The following is a 23530-nucleotide window of genomic DNA, read 5'->3' on the forward strand; positions in this document are numbered from 1 at the left end:
CAGCATAGCAAATGTTAGGTAGGATTATTTATCTTCCTTTCCATACTTAGAAGGCTAGTTCCACATTAATCCATTGAGATCTGATGTTCTGCAGCTCTGTAATTTACTTGTTCACATTTGACTTAACATATAATATTTAGAACTCTTTTAAAATACAGCAGTGGATTCTTTAAAAAGTATATTCTTTAACAGCATAGTTTGAAGAGTGAAGAAAGATACAGAAAGAATATAAAATAAGGCTGGATGCAGTGGCTCACGCCTATAATCCTAGCACTCTGGAAAGCCGAGGCGGGAGAATCGCTCAAGGTCACGAGTTTAAGACCAGCCTGAGCAAGCGTGAGATCCTGTCTCTACTAAGAATAGAAAGAAATTAGCTGGACAACTAAAGATATATAGAAAAAATTAGCCGGGCATGGTGGCACATGCCCGTAGTCCCAGTTACTTGGGAGGCTGAGGCAGAAGGATGGCTTGAGCCCAGGAGTTTGAGGTTGCTGTGAGCTAGGCTGAGCCATGGCACTCTAGCCCAGGCAACAGAGCAAGATTCTGCCTCAAAATAAATAAATAAATAAAATTTAGGAAAAAAAAAGAATATAAAATAATAAACTCAATATTTCTGTCATGAAGCTTCTAATGATAAGTGGAGAGAGCCAAGCAAATTTCCACAATTGTTCTAAATCTCTTTAGAGTAAAAGAGGAGGCTTAGGAGAGAGATACGTATATTGAATATGAAGCCCTCATCTGCCCCATGAGAGCTCTATTGCTCGACATGAGAGATTGGGGACAATGGTTCTAAAGGAAATAGAGTTGCAAGAAATTCAAGATGGAATTCGGGGTTTGGAGAGTTACGATGATGTTTCAGAAGAAGACGACTTAACTATATTTGAATAAATGTCAATTGTTGTATTGTGCTTTAAAAAAAATAACACATCCTCTGAAAATAAGCCCTAGGGTGTCTTCTTGAGGAAAAATAAATATAAGACTCTGTATTATTTGGGGGGAAACATGGTATTATCATTAACTATCATAGTCTGTAGCGTATATTTGATGCTTAATAAATATTTTTCAATTAATTACCAAGTTTAAATCCTACCTACTTTCAGAAACCTTCCCTGCTAAATCCAGCTGAAACTAATACTTGAATTCTTATAGTATTTTAGAAGTATATATCTTTTTAATTCATTAAATAAATATTTAGAGGCTACCGTATGTATTCCCAGCACTACTGTCCAAAACACTGAGGATATAGCAGAGAACAATAGTGACAAAATATCACAGTCTTTAGGAAGGTTTCATTTCAGTGGAGAGAGACAGCCAGTAAGCAAAATAAATAAGTTACAAGGTATACTAGCAAGTGACAACATTGTGAACAATATTAAGCAAAGAAATGAGGATAAGAAGTTCTGATGGTGCAAGGACAGTTTATACCTTAAATAGGTCAGGAAAACTCAGATAATATTTGGAGGAAATGAGAAAATGTTCCCAACAGAGAAAATAACAAGTACAAATGACCTGTGGCAGGAGAATTTCTTGGTTATCCAACAAATAGCAGAGACAACAGTAATGCTGGGGAATGAGCAGAGGAAAAAATGGTAAGAGATGAAGTAATAGAAGTAATGAGGGCCTAGATCAAGTTGTATCTCCTGGGCCACCTCTACAACTTAGCTTTTACTGAGTGAGATGGAAAAAATAGCAAATTTTGAGCACAAGAGTGACATGATCTCACTTACGTTTTTACAAGAGGAGCCTTACATGGAAGCGAACGATCAGGTAGAGGGTTATCGCAACAATTCCAGACAGTGATGATGGTGACTCAGTCAAAAGTGATGAAAAGTGGGAATTTTCTGGATATATTTTCAAATTAGAACCAGCAGCATTTTAAAAATAAATCGAATGTGGGATCTAAGTATAAGAAAGGAGTCAAAAATGACTCTAAGGTTTTGGGCATAAGCAACAATAGTTCCCATTAAGCGAAATCAGAGATGTCACTATTTTACAGGTTATTTTACAAATAATAATTTTATATATTGTTTTCTGCATTTTTATCTATGAAGAAAATCCAAAGGAATGTATAGGTAAGTTATTAGAATTAATACATAAAGTTAATGTAGTGCCAGATGCAAGTCAATCTACAAAAATCAATTGTATTTCTACACATGAAAAACAAACAAACAAAAATTTTAAAAGCCATGATAATTACATAATTAGTTAGGATTAAATCTAAATTAAATTATTTGAACATCTAGGATTAAATCTACATATAATAACTCAAACATAATTGCTTTAAAACTAACAGTTTCAGGGCCTCTATAGAAATAATTTAAATATTATTAATCTAAGCAGAATGAGTTCATGAAAATTGATAAACTTATTCTAAAATGTATATACAAAAACAAAGAACCAAGAACAGTAAAGGTGGTCTTGAAAAAGAGGGTGAAAGATGAGGAATTAAAAATAGATAACCAGCCTTATGATAAAACTATAATAATTAAGCAAATGTACTTTTAATGGGAGAACAAAGACCCTCAGGAACAGAATAGAGAAAATGAAAACTAACCCATGCATGCATGCATGAACACATGGTTCATGACAAAAGTAGCTCGGCAAAGCAATGAAGAAAGGAAAGTATTTTCAATAATGTCATTTGGTATTCATATGGAAAAAAATTAAATTTGACCATTATCATACAACATAAGCATAATTAGCCCTATTTGGACCATAAGTATACTTGAGAAAAATAAAATCAATACAGACTTTCAAAAGTTACTTAGGAGGATATCTTTGTGTTGTTGGGGTTACAAAAAAGGAACAAAAACATAATAACCATCAAGGGAAAGATAGACATTTTGTCAATTTATTAAAATTAAGAATCTCTTTATCAAAAAGCACCATTAGGAAAGAGAGAAAGTAAGTCAAAGAAAAGGAGAGGGTATTTCCAACATAAATAACATAAATTATAAACATAATCTTTTTCAAAATTTTTCAAATCAATAAGAAGGTAAACAATCATATAGATAAATGGGCAGGAAACTTGCATATTACAAAAAGGATATTCAAATAGTTAGCAAATACATGAAAAATCCCCCAGCTTCATTAGTCATTATGGAAACACAAATTTAAACCTCCATAGGTTGTAACTACATAACTACCAGCATGACCAAAAATTAAGCAAACTTACCTTACCAGGTGTTGGTGACAAAGTGGAAAATGGAGACCCTCATGCACTGCTGGTGAGAATGTGTAATAATTTCGTACACCTACTCAAGAAGATTGTGCTTATCTATTCGTTTTGAATGTGCTCATATCCCACGAACCAGCACTTTTATGTATATCGTCTACAGAAATGCTTGCACCTGTGCACCAAAAACATGTACAAGAATATTGAGAGCAAGATTATTTATGGAGTATCCCCAATTTGAAAATAATCCATATTATCAATAAAAGAGTGACTAAATATTTTTGTACATTTATAAAGTAGAATGCTTTTCAGCAATGAAACTAAACTATAGATATGCAAAAATGGATGATTTTCACAGTGATAGTAATATTAAGAAATGTAAACCTGGCACACAAACACATATACTGTATGAGTTGATTTACAAAAAGTTCACAGAGAGGCAAAAATAATCTATGGTGTTAGAAATAATCACTATTACCTCTCAAGAGAGAGGAGCAATTACTTTGAGGGGACACAGAAGCGTCTTTAGGGGGCTGATAATACTCCATTTTTGACATATCCACTTTGCGTATTCACTTTTTGATAATTCTTCAAGCTATACATTTATAATGTGCACTTTTTTTAATATTCAGATACATTTACTCTTCAAATAAAAAGAAACACCAGTATCTGGCTCTTAGACTTTTGTATTTTCTGTAACAGGTGTCTAATTGTGTATTAAATACATGGAAGCAATTGATTGTCCTTGGGTGCTTTGTCAAGGGATGGTATATTTCCTGACATTTGTGTTTGAAGGTTAAATTTGAATTGAGATCTGCATCACAAGCTCAAAAACACTGAGTGTGAGCAGGTTTTCAATGTTTTTCTATTATTTATGCCATTTCCCTCCTTTTCTATTTCTTTTAATCAATAATTTTATGAAATGATTGACGCAAGGACCTAGAAAATCTCCATGTAAACTGAATTGATGATTCCTTCTTTGCGGTAATAGAGGACATCATTCTTCTTTTATAATGCTAAATGCCAGCCGAAGACAGGAATATTTATACTTTGGAATACAGCGGTCGGTGCCGTTACAGGTTCAGATTATTCCTCTCATCTCTTAAAGGTTATGGTCCGGACACAGGGCTCCTTTTCAAGGCATACATCTTGGACTGTCTGAAACAATTGCTAAATCAAATAATCATTTTCCAGCAAGTGCTCTGAAGCTTTTAAAAAATGCCCATTTTTGTTAAGACAGTTATAATTTTAATTATAAAGCTAGAGCTCATTAAAAAAAAAAAAAGCACCCCTATACACCTAAATTTTCCAGGAAAAAAATTTCCTTTATAGTATTTGATTCCTGGTGGAGTATGTTATCTGGATTGAACAATGTTTATTCTGTTACAATGCTTCTTTGTCCAATTATAATAGCTAATATAAGCATTAGATATCTATCCTATTGAACAATTAACAAAATGCTCACCGACAGACCAACTGCTAACATATCAGACCCTGTATTTCTTGCAGTACCTCATTGTCTCTGGCAGTCTTCAAATATTTGAAGAAATTAATATACTTGATAATTTCTTCATACACAGTAATTTGGAAGCATTTGGAGTTTGTGAACCAGGACAAGAGGTGTGGGTAAAAGAGGCAATGACTATGTAATGTGATTTTAAGAGTGTTGGAGGAAGTTCTCCTACCAATATCGCCTGAAAAAATTAACAAGTTGGTCTTACTTTAAGTTAAAAAAGAGTGCATACAAAGAAAAGTCACAGTTAAAATGAAAACTGGTTCTCTCTTAGGGGGTAACATGTTTATTTGTTTTCCTTATAATATAAATCCAGTTTACAGATTAGAATAAAATTGAAATTAGGGCAAGGTGAGGACTCTGTTGTTCTGCTCATGTGTTGGATTGTCACCTTGTCACTCTACTATGGTTTCCTGAACTCCCACTTCCCACCTGCAAGCCCCCAGGACATGTTGCTATTCAGGGCAGGTGCAGAGCACGTGGGACTTTAGTTATCCTCTGCTTCTTTGTACTTGTTGAGATCTCGACAAGTGACAGGAGTGAAAACATATAAATATGGAACATCAGAATACAGAGAATGGGTCTGAGCAATGACAACACTGCATGGTTTTAACTCACGTGACTTTGGTGTTGAGCATTTGAGTGCATTTGACTAAAATATCTTTGCCACTGTCTTAGCCACTAGTTACCCACTCCCATCCTGAACAATTATAAGAGGAGCTGCCATATACTGGGTGTTTTCTACACACCAAGCACAGTGCTAAGCTCTTTATTTTGTCCTATTTAATTCTTTAAGAAAAACTCTGGGAGCATGACTCCCATTTTACAGATTAGGAGATTGAGGACCCAAACAGTTAAGGAACTTGACAAAGGTTGTACAGTGAGTCAATGGTGGGAAGGGATTTGAACCCAGGTCTGCTTCAGCAAAATCTAGGTTCCTAAGCATTATGGAATGCTGTCCCTCCTGTTCTTCCAGTGCTTCTTTGCCTCCAACAAACTGAACTCCTTGAATGCAGAAACTGTGCTTGCTTTTTTCCTTATATATCTAGTGCCTGACTCAGTGGCTGAAGCAGCTCATGTTCGGCAAGTGATTGAGGAAATGGAATCTTGAGGAGAGCTCACAGCTGTCTGGGCACAACTGCATGGATTGTGGTTTATCAGTGGCATTCTGTGGTTGCTGACCCCACCTAATCTAGGAAACACCTTGTCTGTGAACTCTCCTGTTGGTGAAGGCTTGGCATAGTAGCTCAGGAGCACTGACCAAGTGCTGCCTATTTCCCATTCTGCACCAAGGGGTGGCATGGCAGTCCCCAGAGGAATGGAGATCCGAGCTTCTCCCTCCCTCCTGCATTCACAGTGAGGGCATTCAGGAAGGCAACGTGGAATAGGTAGAGTGGATGGTAACACTCTGAGAGCTACTTGATCCTTGCTCTTCAGGCTGGGGAAAGGAGGTCATGTCATAGGGCAAGACACACAGCTGAACCCAGGGCACCCAGGGATGCTTGTGTTGCCAGGGCTGAGGGGCAGTCATTTGAACAGCCCAAAGTTACTTCAGTTCCAAGTGAGCTGGGTATGGACCATTGATGGCTTCTCCACTTGCATGCCTTCTCAAGCAGTTGTTCCCAGAAAAGAGAATTCAAGAGTAATTATAAGTCAGGAATACCTGGCTCACAGCAGTGTGAAATTGAACCTGTGAACTGCACTTTACCCATTTAACCTCTTTTTGTTCTTTGTTGCCCAATTCCATGCTCACTGGTAGAGTCTTTTAAGCACTTGCCTTTTATCCCTTTGCCTTACTACCCTCAAATTCCATCAATCCTCCTCTCAGTCTCCTTCCTCTTTGAACTGTGCCCCTCACCACCTCAAATGGGAATATTTACTCCACACTCAACCTTTCAGAGTTACTCTTGAGCCAAAGTTTAGACTCTCTTTAGGTACAGCTATTATGGGATACTAATGAGAAAGATTTAATGACATCCAGTAGAGAAATCCCCTGAAATACACAATGAATATATTTTAACGTGCATGGTTTCACTCTGTCTTTGAATTTTCCATATAACAATTGCTTATGAACAGAATCCAGAATCCAGCTGACTCTCAACTCCAATAAATCGAGTGGTGATTCATACAGTTGGGTACAACTGGATGAGCTTATTATCATAGATGCAATTAATGCACATACACACTATATATATCAATATATATATCAATATATCAATATCTATATCTATATCCCCCCTCTGTTTCTCAGAGGAAGAAAGGAAGTCAGCATACTCAAATCTGTAGAAGCCTGAATCTGAGGGTAACTCCTGGGGTAACTCTAGCCCCAGGACTAAAAAAGCTTTGTAGAAAAATACAATGATAGGGAAGAAGCTTCATAATTTTAGGAAGGAACCATAAATAAAATGGGGCTTGGAGGGCCCCTCTCCTTCCTGTTAAACTCAATTTGTTCCATGGATTTTTTTAATTGGTTTCTCAGTAGTCACCATGACCCTGTCCCAAGGGAATGCATGCCTTTCTTAGATTCCTCAGAAAACAGACTGCGACAGCAGCAGGCATGCAGTAGGTTCTCTGGAGGGTGCCCTCTGCAGTGGCACCCTTGGGCAAGCACAGGTGGTAGCATTGGCAATAGGGAGTTGAGCTGCAATGTGGTTGCATCAAGGCTTCAAGCTGACTCCTCACAGAGCACAGGAATGAGACAGGCTTTCAAGCTGTCCTGACATGATGCAAGCTGCCCCCAGTGAGGGGCATAAACTTGACCAAGGAAGCTTTTTTTCAATTCCTGGGGAGAGATTCAACCCGTGAGCCCTCAGCTGGCAGCCCCCCAACAGTCAGGGGAATGAGTTCCTCAGGTTTTGGAGAGGGGATCTGGACAGTGCACCCTGACATCCACCACGGTCTGTCCTGTGCTGTCGGGAATACAATTGCCATGTCTAATAATTAGACTCCATCTGATTCTGTTTTAGAAAAAGTTTAGTGGGGTGAAACACAAGACCAACAATAGCTGATCTTTGGGCCACAGCTGATATTCAGCATCACTGCTCATTTTTAGATTTCTTTGCTGCTCCCCAGGCAGCATCTTTTCTGTCCAGGTAGGTTACCTGGTTGAGTGTCCCAGAGTGTCATCCACAAAGTTTCTGAGCCCTGATCACCAGGCCGTTCTCAGGCCATGGCTACTGCACTTGTTCATCTAATCCCAAAGTATGGTAGAGAGATAGCAAGAAATGCCCCACAGTAGCTACTAAAGGAAATTGTGATAACAGAAGGGGAAGCTCTCAGGTCTGTTTCCTAGTGGACAGCCACCCTGCCTCCTCCTGGTGAGCAAGTCCCTTAGCTCCTTTTCCTGCCTGCTGATCTATTGGCGTTAGGGGTCCTAAGTGATTAGGGGACTCTTTCAGTGCCACCTGAGGAAGCTTTTTCCTTTAACCCTACAAAGCCCAGAGTTGTGGGCATGAGAGAGGACAACAGTTTCCCAAGTGGTTCACTGGGAGTAATGATAAATTTGGCCTCACTCACTTTCACCACCTGTTTCAAAGCTCATGTTTTCTACCTCTTGTGCACATGTTCCATTCATTGGTTGTTGGCTTAGGATCCTGTAGAAAGGAATCCTGTTCTCACAGAGTTTCTTCTCCAAGCTGATGTCTCGGTTGTGTATTCACAAAGCCATTTTATTGCTCTGTCAGGCCCGTAGATTCTGGGTGGTGCTGTATGTTGCAGGGCCTTCAGATCCTGTGGTCATGTGCCTACCTCTTTGCTGTAGAGTAGACTCTTTGGTCTGATGTGTAATGCATGATCTCACGTTGGTGGATTACTCACTCTGCAAATCCTCAGACAGTGGTACTGATTGACAAGAAATGCAAATTGCTACCTGAAATATGTGTTGCTTCCAGATGAATGGCTGATCTTTCCAGAGTAAAAGGGGTCCAGTGTAATCAATGAGTCGCCAAATGGCTGGTTGCTTTCCTTGAGAAAAGTTGCCATAACTCAGCATAGATCTCTGTTGCTAACAGGGTGAACATTCACTGATGGCAGGAGCTAGGCCAGCTTTTTGAGTAGAGAGTCCATACTGTTGGGCCATTTATAACATCCTTTCTTTTCCATGGTCACCGCAATTATTTACCCATGTGCCAGCCCTGGAATAGCACTGACAGAGGCTGGTTGAAATCAACTGTATGAAATGTTGCCTCTGTGCAACTGTTTACTGCCTCTTCTATGATGTATGCTCGTTCCTGGGTGCATGGATGTCAAACAAAAATCGTTACAATTGGTTCCCATTTGGAAAGGTCCATGCACCTGCCTCTTCCCTAGATCTCTCGTCCCTGATCTTTCAGTCTCTATCTTTCTAGGGCCAGAAAATATTATGGGCTGAGTTTTTTTCCTTACCCACCCCAGATTTATATGTCAAAGTCTTAGCTCCTAGTAATGAAGAATGGAACTCATGTTTGGAGATAGGGCCTTTATGAGATGATTAAGTTAAAATGAAGCTATCAGGGTGGACTTTACTTCAGTCTGACTGGTGTCCTTAGAAGAAGAGATTAAGACACACAGAGAAACCTGGGGATGAGCATGCACAAATGCACACCTATGTGAAGAGCCGTCATCTGCCAACCAAGGAGAGAGGTCACAAAAGAAGTCAATGCTACTGGCTCCTTGACCTTGGACTCCAACATAACTTTGAGGAAATTCATTTCTGTTGTATGAATGCCCCAGGCTGTGATATTTCATTATGGAATCCTGAGCAGACGAAGAGAGAAACAGTCACCACCACCCAGGCCATTCAGCACACTGCCCATAAGCCCAGACCCATTCTTAGGCCACTTGTCTTTCCAAACTAGAGGATCAGATGTATCATGAAAAGTGAGGTCAGTGGGGCCACCCCTGGACAATTCTTTCTCATTTTGCACCTATATACTAAGCCAAGACAATATTAACCATGCTTAGCTTTTTTAGATTCTTCTATCAGTTGGTCACAAGGGATCCCCCATTCAGTCACAGGTGGGAACTGAGGGAGAGGACTCAGAGGTGGATGACACGGGAGTCTAAGGACCTGCCCCTGTGGCTCACTGGCTTACCTGACTCCTCTGGCCATGCTTATGTGGATCCCAGACAAGTCATTAAATGTAAAGTCAGAATGAACTTATTTGTCTTTGTCATTATTTCTACATTGTTTCCTTTGATCTGGAAAAGTAAGACCTACTTTTCTGCAGAACCTGCTGCAGTGCCCTTCCCTGTTCTGTGTTGTACCCGAAGCTTGCAGTCTTCCATGCCGCTTAGTAAATGAGTAGAGGACTCTCGAGTATGGAATATGTTGCCTTCAGAACTCAGTGTGGCCCAACAGATATTGCACTTTCTTCTTAATGGTAGAATAAATGGAACAAAATACTTAGTCTTTTATTTTGGCGTGTATATTCTGGCACGATCCAGACTACTGGAACTTCAAAGACTTCACTGGACTCTGAATCTCTGTAGAGTATGTTTTCTATTCTCTGAAGTGTTCATGTCTTACCAAAGTCTCCAGTATACTTGCTACTTCTTGTCTATCCAGTACAATTAACAAGATCTTATTGATATAAAGAACCAATTATGTTAGAGGGCAGAAGAGCTAACGTTGTCCTGAGATAAGATTGTAAATCTTGTGGATGCAAATTGCTTCTGATCTTCCTTCCTGATAGGTATGGGAAAGAGCACATTCCCCAGACCAATGTCCATATATCATAGATCTGGGATCATGTTGTTCTGCTTTAATAAAGACACCACATGTAGCATGGCAGTCACAATTGAGAATTTAACTTAAATGGGTTTACTCCAGGCCTTCAGTAGCACTCATTTTTTAAGGGGGCATATTGGTGAATCAAATTAGGATATGATGGAGACCACTATCCTTGCCTCCCTTAGGTCCTTAAGGTTGTCACTAATGTCTGCCATTCTGTGATGTTATTTTATTGATAAGAGTGAGGAAGGTAATTTTAAAGGTTTCTACTTGACCTCTCCATGACAATAGGTCTTCACCCTTAAGATCAAGAGAAATAATGTGAGCATCATGCTAACTGCCAAGTATACCAAGTATGTTCACTCCAATTATGCAACCAGGGCCATGAAAAATGACCATTGGGCAGTGGGAATGGGGTCAGTGTACCCAGTGCACCTCTGTGCTCTGGACCTAATGCAAGACTCCATTTATTATTTGGTTACCACGAGTCCCTACTTTAATGGCAGGGGGACCATCATAATATTTCTGGTTGCTAGGTATCGAGGTTAGCTAAGAACCTATATCTAACAGTCCTTGAAGTGTCTGAGTATTCCCTTTCCCCAGTGAATGATTATCCAAATAAATAGCCACTGATCCCTTGAGGAAAGATTGAGGATATCATGGTGATTCAGGGTCATTCTACTTAAGGACTTAGCTGCTCCTTCAGACAATATGTTCTGGGTCTGAACACTGGTTCAGATTCAGAAACTGGATAAGGAATCATGACTTTATCGGGCTGGCTGCCCTCAGTTTCTTGTTCATCAATACTTGATTTCTTTTGAGTGTGCAAGCAGTACTGTTGTTGACTGTCCGTGCGTCTTGCTTCTGGAGATGCCTTGTTCTACTAACCAAGCCATAGAGCTCTGTGGTTCAGGCCCCTTGGATGCCACTCTAACCTTGCCACTTTTTAGGATAATTGCATTTACCTTGTCTGATGGGTAAGAACTGGCATTTGGCCTCTCTTAGTTAATAATGTATAATCCAGTGATCCCCAAACTCTGCTACATATTAGAATCACCCAGTAAGCTTTTAAAAATCCTGATGCCCAGTTTGTAACCTATCCTAATTAAATCATAATGTCTAGGTTAGGAGCCAGGCATCGATAATTTTTAAAGATTTCCAGGGGCAAAGTTTGTAAACTCCTGCTATAAGCCATACCACTATCATGCAGCCCAGTTCTGTAACAGCATGACCTACACCTACACACCAGTGAACTTCTCCATGATGTTGGTGGTCTCTTTGGTAAACAGGGTGTCCTCCAGGTCACCTGAAGGAATATAAACAGCTGATGGGTTTTCGGGGCTTACAGAGAATATCCACTTATTATACCTGTTTCTCTGAGTCTTGTTCTACCATCTATAACAACTTTTCTAAAATATCTACTTAGTGTAAGCCCTCACTTCCTCCAAGTTTTCTAAGAGCTATTCTAGCAGCATGTTATCCTAATTTTCTGGGGTCCTTGCCAGGGTGTTAAAAACTATAGTTTAGGAGAGTGTCTCCATGATGATAAAGTCTGATTTATTAAACTTTGTGTTTCTCACTCCTCCCTTACATTAATCCAACACCTTCAGAATCCAGTCCCATACATACTCTTCAATCTCCTGCTAGTACACACTGGCTGGGTTCTGCAGCTCCTTCAACATATGGATCGTGCCTCTTCTCCCTCAGTGGGCCCTGCACATCCCTAGGTTGGTTATACTGTGACATGATCCAAGTTATTGGTTTGGCAATGGGGAGAGAAGGGGTGGGTTGACCCTAACAGGGATGTGTTGTCTTGCAAGAAAGAGGCCTCTGTATTGTCTTCAGCCAAAGGGCAAGTGAAGTTCTAGCCTTTCACATAGAGATGATAAACCACTTCTATATGGTCAAAGGGTTCAGAGGCCTTGGGATTTCAAGTTTCTTAAGTACATGGGTCAGACATTCCCATTGCAGTCTCCTGGCCCCATCTCTTCCTAACCATTGCCCCTACTTTGGCCTAGCAAACTGGATGGAAATGAAAATTCAACCTTCCCAGTGCTACACTTAATAATTAAGTCCTGGGCCAAAAGCTCAGCTTGTTATGCCCTTTTATAGATCATAGTCTTTCTATGTTGCCAGGAGGCCTTTAATTTTCCCACTTTGCCTTAAATTTGTGATTAATCATGCTCAGACTTTGTGTCGTTCTAATGCATAGATGGCATTCAACCAAAGTGTTCAGATTTCATTGTCCTTATAATAACTACCTTCCTTAAAGTAGTAATTGCACATCTGTGATATGGCACCTACCCGCTCATCCCGTTCCAAAGCTGTCCCATCCCAGTTCCCTGCCAGTGAAAGTAGTAATGGTTGCACTGCCACAGCACAGTGGGGACTGTCTATCAGTACTCCATGTGCCACAGTGATGCGGTCCTTCTTGCCAAGTCAGCACAAGATTCACCTTTAAAATCCTACGTTGGCTTCCTTGAATCACTCCTTGCATCAGTCCTCTTAGTGGGTTCCGAAGGAAATGGGCCTTGAGAGGGAGACTTGCATTCTTTCATTCGTGAGGTTTATGGAAGCACTATCTGCAGGAAAGCCTATGAGGAAGTGAAGGACGCAGGATTTGATAGAAGTAGTTAACCTAAAATACATTTGCAACAAAGGCCTCAGCTGATACCCAGTGAGTTTTGGATGCGGGCTGGGGCTTTAGGGTAGTCCTAAATTGAGGCATGGGGGCAGGCCTTTATGACCCTGTGTTGGCCAGTCATTGGAATTGGGGTGCCCCCAGGGAGGGATACTTTCCTTTGGCTGAGGCAACCCCAGGAGTGGAGCGCAGCTGGCTGCACCCCTCTCCAAGAGGAATTCGTAAGTGGGTTTAAAGGAGGGATCTGCCAGGGAGCCTTGGCCATGGAATGGGCTTTCAATAAACTCATCAGGTCTTAAGTGACTTTCAGGACCAAAAGGAACCTCAGCAGCCATCTTGTGTGTTGTGTCCCTTACTTTGTAGCCTCCGACTTAGGGGCACATCCAGAGAAATGTAGGATTCCTGATTTATAATCTCTGGCTGATTTTCTTTTCCACCATGTTTACATCATACCCTTTATATTATGGCATGTTGTGTACCAAAATACTGGAAAGTGGGGGAAAAATTGAAAAAAATTATGTAAAGTATTTTAGCTTCTGCCATTGCTAGGTTTACTTTAATTTAGGCAAAAGACATGCTTCTAAAACATCTAAGCAAGGAACACATTCTGAAACAGTCATCTCTATTAGCCAAAGAGTTGCTGCCTCCTCTAAGTGAACTGAGGTAAATCAAACAAACAAAAATAATAAACAGGAAATTTGACACATTAATACATGTCATTCAACTTCACTCCAGGGATGAATCTCAGCCACCCATGTCTTGCTCATTTTCTCTATACTACTCTCCTCTTCTCCCCCTTTCTGAAAAATATCTCCTTCCACACTCTTGAAAATGTTTTCTTTGTGTTCCAATGAAAAATTCTATCATATTGGCACGTGTTTGAAAGTATATATTTTTTAAAAGGAAAGTCCTCATTGGATGAGTGGCCATATTAGCAGTCATTCCTTAGTGTGAACTCGCTGATGGAAATAGTTGTTCCTGACACTTGGCTGAGGCTGTTTCCACAAAAAAAAAAAATGGAATTTTGATTGAAGGAAGGGCTTGCTTATGAGCACATTGTATGGGCAAGAAACAGGAAAAGGGTCTCTGTAGAGACTAGAAAAACCACATTTTGGCAGAAGTTGGAACCTGAGGAGACAGATGGCCAGTGAGAAATTTCAGGCTGTGGTGGCTGTGGAATATTAGCAAAATGATGTCTAAATTTTAATTTTAAGTTTCCTTTCTTTCCCCTTAGTTATACTAAGCCCTCAGTAAAAGATTATTATTAATATGTATGCTAGGTTGGTGGAGGAATTCTTTGGAAAAGGTCACTGGGAGGTCAGAGGAAATAGTGAAACAAGGACAGCAGTGAAACAAGGACAGTTATAGGAAATGAGTCAGGAAGAGAAATTTGAAACAATGTAGGAGAATACAAGCTCCTCAGAAATTCTGAAAAAAAATGTTGAGGCACTGGCCTTCTCATTGCACGTGGAATATGGACTTGAACCATTCTCTTTGGGACATTAAAAGAAATCATAACCCCAGGAGGCTGGAAGACATGGAAAGATGAGTCGCAGTTATAAATTTTATTTTCATGTTTTCATTTTTATCAAAAAGTTGCATTTTCTCTATTCATTTATTTTGGCATCTCTTCTCTAGAAGAGGTTTTCTGAATATTGTGGCTTCTAAAATTTAGGCTGAGTAGACTGTTTCTCTGCAGACAGTATGGGGACTTGCTTGGCATTTGTGTGCCCACCCTCTCCCTGGCCCCATATGGTGAGGCCAATGTCTATGCATTCAGTTCTACACCCAGAACTCCATGTTGGGCAAGTCCAGTGTGCTGGGCTTGGAGGCAGCTCAGGTGAGTGGTAAACAGCACAAGCTTTGGAACCAGACGGCCTAAGTCTCTTTGTCTCCTCAACTCGTAAGTTGTGCAATCTTGGGTGAGTTACTTAACCTCTTTGTGTCTCATCTGTCAAAGAGGACCATAGCAATGCCTACTGCTCAGAGTTGGTGTGAGGATTAGATGAATAAATATAAAGGACATAGAAAAACATCTGACATGCAGTGAGTATTAATTTACCATCACCACAAAATACAAGTTTTATGGAAATATTTTTTGAACAGATAAGAACAGAAGCAATTGCTGAGTTCCAAGAACTGTTTTCTGTCTCTGAAAACTAAGGCTGTGCATGTAGGTAGGTACACACATGCGTTAAATGCATTAAGAGATCTCTGAAGTTGAGGATTGCATCTTCCCACAGCTGTTATCGCAGGATTCAAGTCTGCTGTGCACAGAAAGGAGACAGCCACTGCATGGCGATCGAGCTTCAGCCCATTTGGTTTGGATCTTGTGGAATGTGCAGAGAAATTACATGATTTATTCTTCTCAGAATTCCTGAGAAGTACGGAAGAGAATAATATTGTCCTTAGATAGTAAAAAGAGCCACCTTTTCAAATATTGTTTCCGTATTTGTGGGAAACATCTACTAGTAGGCCAAATTCAAGACAATGAAAATTTGGGGAAAATAGAGTACAAAAGCCTAGAGATGGCAAAAAGACCTGAATTCAAATTACTCTTCTGCTATTACTGATTCTGTGCCCACCTACGCATATCTACTTATCTACCCACCTCTTTACGACCAAAGTAAATACAACTTGCATCCTATTTGAATTTGAAGCCTTGCTAGAGTCTAGTGGCCTTGGGTCTAATTTGGCCCTGAGTCCAGTGTTCAGGGACCCCAGACGCTGAGAAATTGTGCACAGACCTTCTGTGTCTCATTTATAGAGTCCACAAAGGGGGATGCAGGACACTGTATATAAGGGTTCAGAAACTTCATATTGAAATTTTTTAAATGCTTCAACAAGACGATAATCATTTATTTATTTTAAAAAGTAAGAAAAATTCTTAGCATTTTATAACTCGCAAGTCCTCAGTACACCAGAATTATAGCTGAATAATTTGTAGAGATGAAAAGGCTGACACTAAAGGAATAAATTCAGTAGTTTTCAGGCAAACTACTTAGCACACATAATATTATTAATGATTTAATTTTTCAAGGTGATGCCTTAATTGTGCAATGAACAAATTTAATAGAGGGCAGCCTTAAAAGAGCATGGCTTTTAAAAATGTAGTTTCAGTTATATTCATTTTTCTAGGACAATGATTATTAGCTATACACTAAAAGGAAATTCCTTATGCCTTATGATAAAATAAATTTTATGTGCAACCAATCTTTGTCAACATTTATGTAAAAATGTTCTATAGCTGCAAGTCTATTTTACATATCTGTGAGAATTTAAATTAATTTTTAAGTGCAAATATTTAAAGAATTAGCTTAATTCTAATTATTCTTAATGCATCCATGCTTCCCTAATGTGTGAATTTATTCTCAAAAATATCTAAGCATTTTTATGAAATCCTGCAGGATAGAAAACATTTGCTAAGTTGAACGTCAATAACAACATCTGTAGTTATTTGGAATACAAGGGCAGTCGTAAAGAGTGCTTCTAGGAAAACCCAGAGTAGAACTGTTACTCAGACACAAAACTATTTTTTAACTAAGCTCAATGCCAGTTGGTGCAACAGATTTGGAATGCAAAGTTTGCTTGCATTTAACTTTAAAATTGTGTTTGAGCCAAATTTATTATTACCATTTAAAAATCAATATATATTCCTAAATAAGAATGTTTCTTATATTGGTTGAATTGAGGTAGGTCATTAGATAAAATATAGATATATATATATATATATATATACATATATATATTAAATTCTGTAAGTTTTTACAAACTTTACTTTTTCTTCTACATCATAGATATAACAATGACTACAAAACTTTAAGTCAAAATAAAAATTTAAAAATTTTACTAATTCTGTGAAATGTATAAGTTTGAAAGAATTTCCTTTCCTGTGCTTAAGATTTAAGATGACCTTAAGGTATAAGGTGACTTTTCTGAATTCTGCAATGACTTCTAATCTTTGGGTATTTGTTTGTTTATTTGTAACAAATGCAGCTTCTGTGTTTGGAAGACAAAAATTCACAATGATTTATGAGAAACACATTCAGATTTCTAGATCATGCCACAGGGTTATTTTAATGGATATAGATAAACTGAATATTCTGTAAAAAAAAAAAAAAAAAAAGAGAGAGGGAGAGAGAGAGAGAGAGAGAGAGAGAGAGAAATAGGAAGGATGGAATAGCCAGGAGTGAATATTTTGGATTTTCCTGATGCATGTAATTCTTAACAAATGATTAAAAATATCTGATGAGCTCTAAATATAGAGTGAGTTGTTTATTCCCTGATTCCGTACACGTTTCCATTAGCTATGCAATCAACAGGATGTTTTTGCTTTTGCCTTTTCCTCATTTGTGCACCACTGTCAGAAATTTTGTTAAAATAGCCTAGAGATAAAATTAACAATAAAGTATCTTCTCTAAGTAAACTGACTTTTTCTCAGTTGGACACCACCATTTTAAGACTGCATACATCAGCGTTGTTATAGTTTTACAATCTAGGCAAAATGTTTATCCTACTCTTTGTACCAACTTTTAGAAACTCTCTCTCTCTTAGGGTGAAATGTCTCTGGTTGAGTCCATATGTTAATTGGTTGGATGAAGTGGAAAAAAACATGGAATGAGCTTGGGGAAGAGCAATGTCCATTTATTTTCAAAAGTGATTAGCTACTTGAATGATGGGCACATTTCCAAATGACCAGGCAGGAATCCTTGAGCAGGGATTTTTATGGACTGGTGCCCCATGACTGGTATCTTCTTTTATGAGGCCATGATGGGGTGACGCAAGAAGCTTGGTTTACTGATGCTTTTTCTCTACAACTGCTGGGAAAATGCAATCTGCGCACAAAGAAAATGCAAAGATTTTTTTCTGAATAAGTATAAAGCAGTACGGATTTAATATTAATAGTTTCCTCTATTGTTCACAAATATATTTTTCTAGAATTAAGTTTTCTGTCTAAATTTGGGCCTGGTGAAACTCTCTTATTTGTATCTCTCTAAGTCTTTTGTCTCAAACATCTATATGATATCTGCCATGTACAAGGCACTATGGGTAGATTTAAAGACAGGCCACAGTTTCTGTCCTAGAAAGAAGTCACAAAGTAGACAAGGAGATTAGACAGACACCATGAGAGGGGTCCCCAAACCATGCCCAGTTTCAGTGATTTGCTACCAGGAGGGCTCACATGATGCTATACACAGCCATACTCCCTGCCATGTTTTTTTTTTTACAGTAAAAGGATACAAAGCAAAATTAGCAAAAGCAAAAGGTGGATGGTGCAAAGTCAAGAGGAAACCAGGCACAAGCTTCCATGAGTCCTCTCAGTGGAGTCACCTGGGATGTGCTTAATTCCTCTAGTAATAAATCGTGACAAAATGCTTGACAAGCCTACCGGGAAACTCATTCCAGACTCCGTACCCAGGGTTTTCTATTAGAGACTGGTCAATTAGACACCCTCTGTCTAGTACATACCCAAACCCCCAATTCCCAGAAGGAAATCAGGTATTCAGTATTGACTGTACTGTTTGTACAAGCAGTCTGGACTCGGTGAACCACTCTTATCACCTAGGGATGGTGGAAACACTCTTGAAATCTAAGCTTCCAGAAGCCAGTGTAAGGGCCAAGTTTGCAAGCAGGCTTTTCTAGGGATAGTCATCTCAGGCCTGCTACATTACCTCTCTTCTACCCAGAAACATATAACAAATTTAAAAAACAGCATAAGGATTAAATAAAAGGTAAATACGTGAGTGAGGAAATAATGACATTAAGGGAGATATATAGACCGATGTAACAGAATAATGAGTCTAAAAATAGATCCATATATATGTGGTCAAGTGACAGAAGTTTCAGGGTGATTCAATAAGGAAAAGAATAGTCTTCCAATAAATGACGCTGAAATAATTGGATATTCATATGCAAAAATGACAGAACCCCCTTTTACCTAGTAATGCATATGAAAATAAACTCAAAATGCATCACAGACCTCAATATAAGGATTAAAACTGTAAAATTTCCTGAGGAAAACACAGTAGAAAAATCTTTGTGATGTTGGCTAGGCAAACATTTCTTTGTACAAAAAGGCATGACTTACTAAAGAAAAAAGATAAATCTGACTTTATCAAAATTAAAACTTCTCTTTTTTATAAGGAAAATTGAAAAGGCAAGCCACTAGACTGGGAGAAAATATTTGCAAACATAGCTTTAATATTATGTGTGTATTGTGCAAGAACAATTTTTTTTAATGTACAACTAAATAAGAAGAAGAAAATGCAATTAAAATTTGCAAAAGATTTGGCTTCACAGAAGAAGATATAAGAATGCTAATAACTACATTAACAGCTTTCAATATCATTAGTCATTAATAAAATACAAATTAAAGCTAAATTTAATTACCACTTTACATCTACTAGATTGGCTAAAATTAAAGATTCACATTCCCAAGTGCTGACAAGGATGTAGAGCAACTGGAGCTATCATATCTTCTTAATGGGATTGTAAAATAGTACAACCATGTGCAAAATAGTATGGAAGTTTCTAATAAAATTAAAAACATGTATAACATATAATCCAGAAATGAAAACATATCTACACAAAGACCTATATGTAAATGTTTATAGCAGCTTTATTTGTAATAGAGAAAAACAGAAGGAATCCAAATGCTCAGCAATTGGTGAATGGATAAAAGATATAGTTTATTTATAAAATAAAATATCACTCAGTGATACAAAGAAATTATAGATAGACAAAATAACATAGATGAATCTCAAAAGCATTATGATGAATCAAAGAAGCCAGACACAATGGATTTCATAATATATGATTCCATTTATATTACATTGTGGAAAAGGCAAAATTTTAGAGTCAGAAATAAGATTGTTGTCTGAAATCGGGGTGAAGAGAGACTGATTGCCAGGAGGCACAAGAGAACTTTTTAAGGTGTTGGAACTATTCTCTGTCTTGATGGTGGTGATGGTTACTCAAATGTAAATAATAATTATACATATAGAATGACACAATCATACATAATAATTGATGAATATAATAATTATATATATTTATCAAAAATGCTTTATATTATACAGATATAATTGTCAAAAATATACTTTATACTACAAAAATTCATATTATATAGATACCACTATGTGCCAGGTTGTAAAAAGCACAAGGACTGTCACATTGCAACATACTATTCATTTTCGAATTCATCACCTGTGCTTTTAGTGCTTAAGGAGTCCAGAGTAAGGAGAGATGATCGTGGCCCCTGTGCTGGGGAGGAATTCAATCCAGAAGATGAACTTGAGCTCTACTCTGATAAATGTGGGACTTGGGGAGGCAAAGGGGAGGAGGGGGGTCACTCTGCCTCACCTTCTTCTAAATATACTCCACACTCCTACAGAGATCTTTCTGCCTCTGATAATCTCACAAACTCACAACTGTCACTCTCCAGCTCCTCATCACCTTGAGGAGCCAGTTCAATCTCCTGCATGGAGTGCACAGTGCTGATGACCTGGTTCCTGTCTGTCTTGAGTCCCATTTCCTACAGACAGCTTCCTTTACTTCTCAAATCATCAGTAAATAAACATTCCTTGTCGGCAGCTCTGCCTGGGCCCTGCTCCGAGCAGCAGTGTCCCAGCCTTCAGGCGGTGGAGCTTGGGAAAGAAGGACAGGCAAAAATGCCAAGTCATAATTCTTGGTGGGGAGCATGACAGATCGTCTAGGCAGGAATTCAGAATGGCATCAAAAGGGACTATGAATCATCCCAATTTGGACCTCTAGAGAGGATTCTGGCTCAGAGGCTTGTTGGCAGGAACCTCTTTAGTAAAATAAAGGTACTGGAGAAGGGTGGAGCTGTGAGCCCAGAGGTCAGTTCAGAAGCTTCTAGTCTGGGTCAGCAGACTAGAGCCACTCAAAGCCAGAGCATAAGACAGTGCAGCACAGTGGCTAGGAGTACAATCCCCACGCCTCTGAACTCTTCCTTCCCACATTAATGACTATGCTACTTTGGGAAAGCAATTAACCTTTCACAGCCTCAGTTTTCCTACCTGTATGGTGATTGAGTGCAATAATGCATATAAAACTATTAACACAATTATTGGCAAATTGCAAGCACTGAATAAATGGTATCCATAAGTGTTAAGAAGAGTAACTGAGGCAATTCGAATACTTCTTTAATCTAGCAGGAGCATTTGAAAGATGGGGAGTCTGTAAACCTGCCTGTGGAAAGTAGGAGAATGCAGTTGTCAGTTGAGTTAAAGGTTACATGTAGACCTTACAAAACTAGAAACAATGAACAAGAAACAATGGGCTACAGAAGCTTGGCTAATTCACTTTACTTCTCTGGTCCTCAGTTTTTTTTACTCATAAAATCTGGATAGGATTATATTTTACAAACCTTCCAGCTCTAACATGTTATGACTCTATAAAATGGGATGGATTGTTGAATTATGATGAAAGTTCTCTTCCATTTTATATGACCTTAGAAAAGAATGATGCCCTCAGATGATCTGACATTTTCCAGTTCTAACTTGCCTCATTAATTTAGGATTGAAGCAATAACAAATGGAATTGACACTGAAATTGAAATTGAAATTAGCACATAAATTATATAGAAAACTATTAATTTGGTACATGGTTGTTCACAAAGTTTGGGGTAATAGTTTTGTTGGGAAAAGTTTATGCAGTGGTAAAAAGTACATTGAATCAGTTCTAAAAAGGACATTTTCAGTAGGGAGAGATACCTGGGAGTGACATCAGCAAGATGGTAAAATAGGAACTTACTACCATCATCACCCTGAAGAAGTGTAGATTTTGACAACTACTTACACAGAAGAGTACCTTTGTGGGAGTCCAGAAGTTCAGCACAGAAGTTCCAGCACAGCACTGAAGGAAAACATCTAAGAATAGATGCGTTGAAGAGGGTAAAAAACTAGTTTCACTTTACCTGTATTAGCCTTCCCTCAAAGTGGCACAGCAAAATGCCAAAAGAGACCCCTTTATTTCACAAAGTCTCCCACAGGGGAAGGTGAGAACATAGTGAGTGAGCACCCAGCTTTCCCAGATGTGTGGGATACTGCCCAAGAGGACCACTTTTTTCTTGCCTCCGCCAGAATACTAAGGTGAACAGCATAGTTGAGTAGTTAGGAAAGGCTGGGAAGAGGGAAAAGAGGACACAAACCCTGCTTCACAGATGCCATCAGGAAGCTCACCCACAAGACACTTGGGACACCTTACCTGTGGACCCCCTAATTGGCTCACACACTCCAAATATTTCACATGACTCACCTCCCATCCCCACAGGCTGGCTCCTTGAGTATAACCTCCCTGTGGTTATATTTCGAGCTTGTAAAGCTAAAAGCAATGGGCAAGGAAAAATTGTTCATTGGTGTGCTTTCATGAACAGTGAGTGCAAACATTTCACATAGCCAGCTCAACTCTGCTGTACTGGGAAAAGCACACAAACATAAGAATTTCAGAGCACCACCTTGGGGAAAAAAAAAAGGCAGGCTTTCAGCACCTGCCTTGGCTTTGTGTAATTGAGAGAAGGAATAGAATCTTAAGAATTTACCTCTAAGAGAGAACAAGAGGCACAGGGCATTCACATCCGTAGAAAGGTCTGAGAGGGTTTCAAAATCCTAGCTAACTTCACTAATGTAGGCGTTTTTGTTTTTCTCCTAAAGTCAGTCAGTAAAGATTGCTTCTTCAAATGTGAAGATAGCATTGTAAGACTTTAAGGAACGCTAAGTATCACGGAAACATGGCACCATCAAAGGGGCAAAATAATATTACAGAAATCCACCCCATATTCCAGAAATGAAAATCAATGAATTACCTGATAAAAAATTAAATACAATTGTTTTAAGGAAGCTCAGCAAGCTAGAAAAGAAGATTCATAGAAAAATCACCAAAATCATAAAACAATAAATGAACACAATAAAAAGTTCAATAAAGAGATAAAAATTTAAAAAAATGAACAGAAATTCTGGAGCTGAAGAAATACAGTTAATAACATGAAACATGCAATGGAGCATCAACAGAACACTTGATCAAACAGAAGAAATTTAAACAATAAAGTTGAACACTTCCCAAATCTAGGAAGAAATATTGACAGTGAGGTGTATGAAGCTTAAAGGTCTCTAAACAGATTCAACTCAAAGAAGATTTGAACAGAAAACATTATAATCAAAATGTCAAAAATCAAAGGCAAAGAGAATTTTTGATAGCAGCAAGAAAAAGGAGGCTCATAATATCCATTAGGTTAGCAACATATTTTTTAGCAGAAACATTGTAGTATAGGAGAGAGTGGGATAATATATTCAAAATGCTGAAAGGAAAAAAAAAATCTGATAACCAAGAATACTTTATCTGACAAAGTTCTGCTTCAGATATAGAGAGATAAAGACTTTTCCAGGCGCACAACAAATGGTGAGGTAGTTCATTACCACTGAACCTGCCTTACAAGAAATGCTAAAGAGGGTTATTCAAACTGAAATAAAA

Source organism: Microcebus murinus, chromosome 8, assembly GCF_040939455.1.
Source record: "Microcebus murinus isolate Inina chromosome 8, M.murinus_Inina_mat1.0, whole genome shotgun sequence".
Lineage (NCBI taxonomy): Eukaryota > Metazoa > Chordata > Mammalia > Primates > Cheirogaleidae > Microcebus > Microcebus murinus.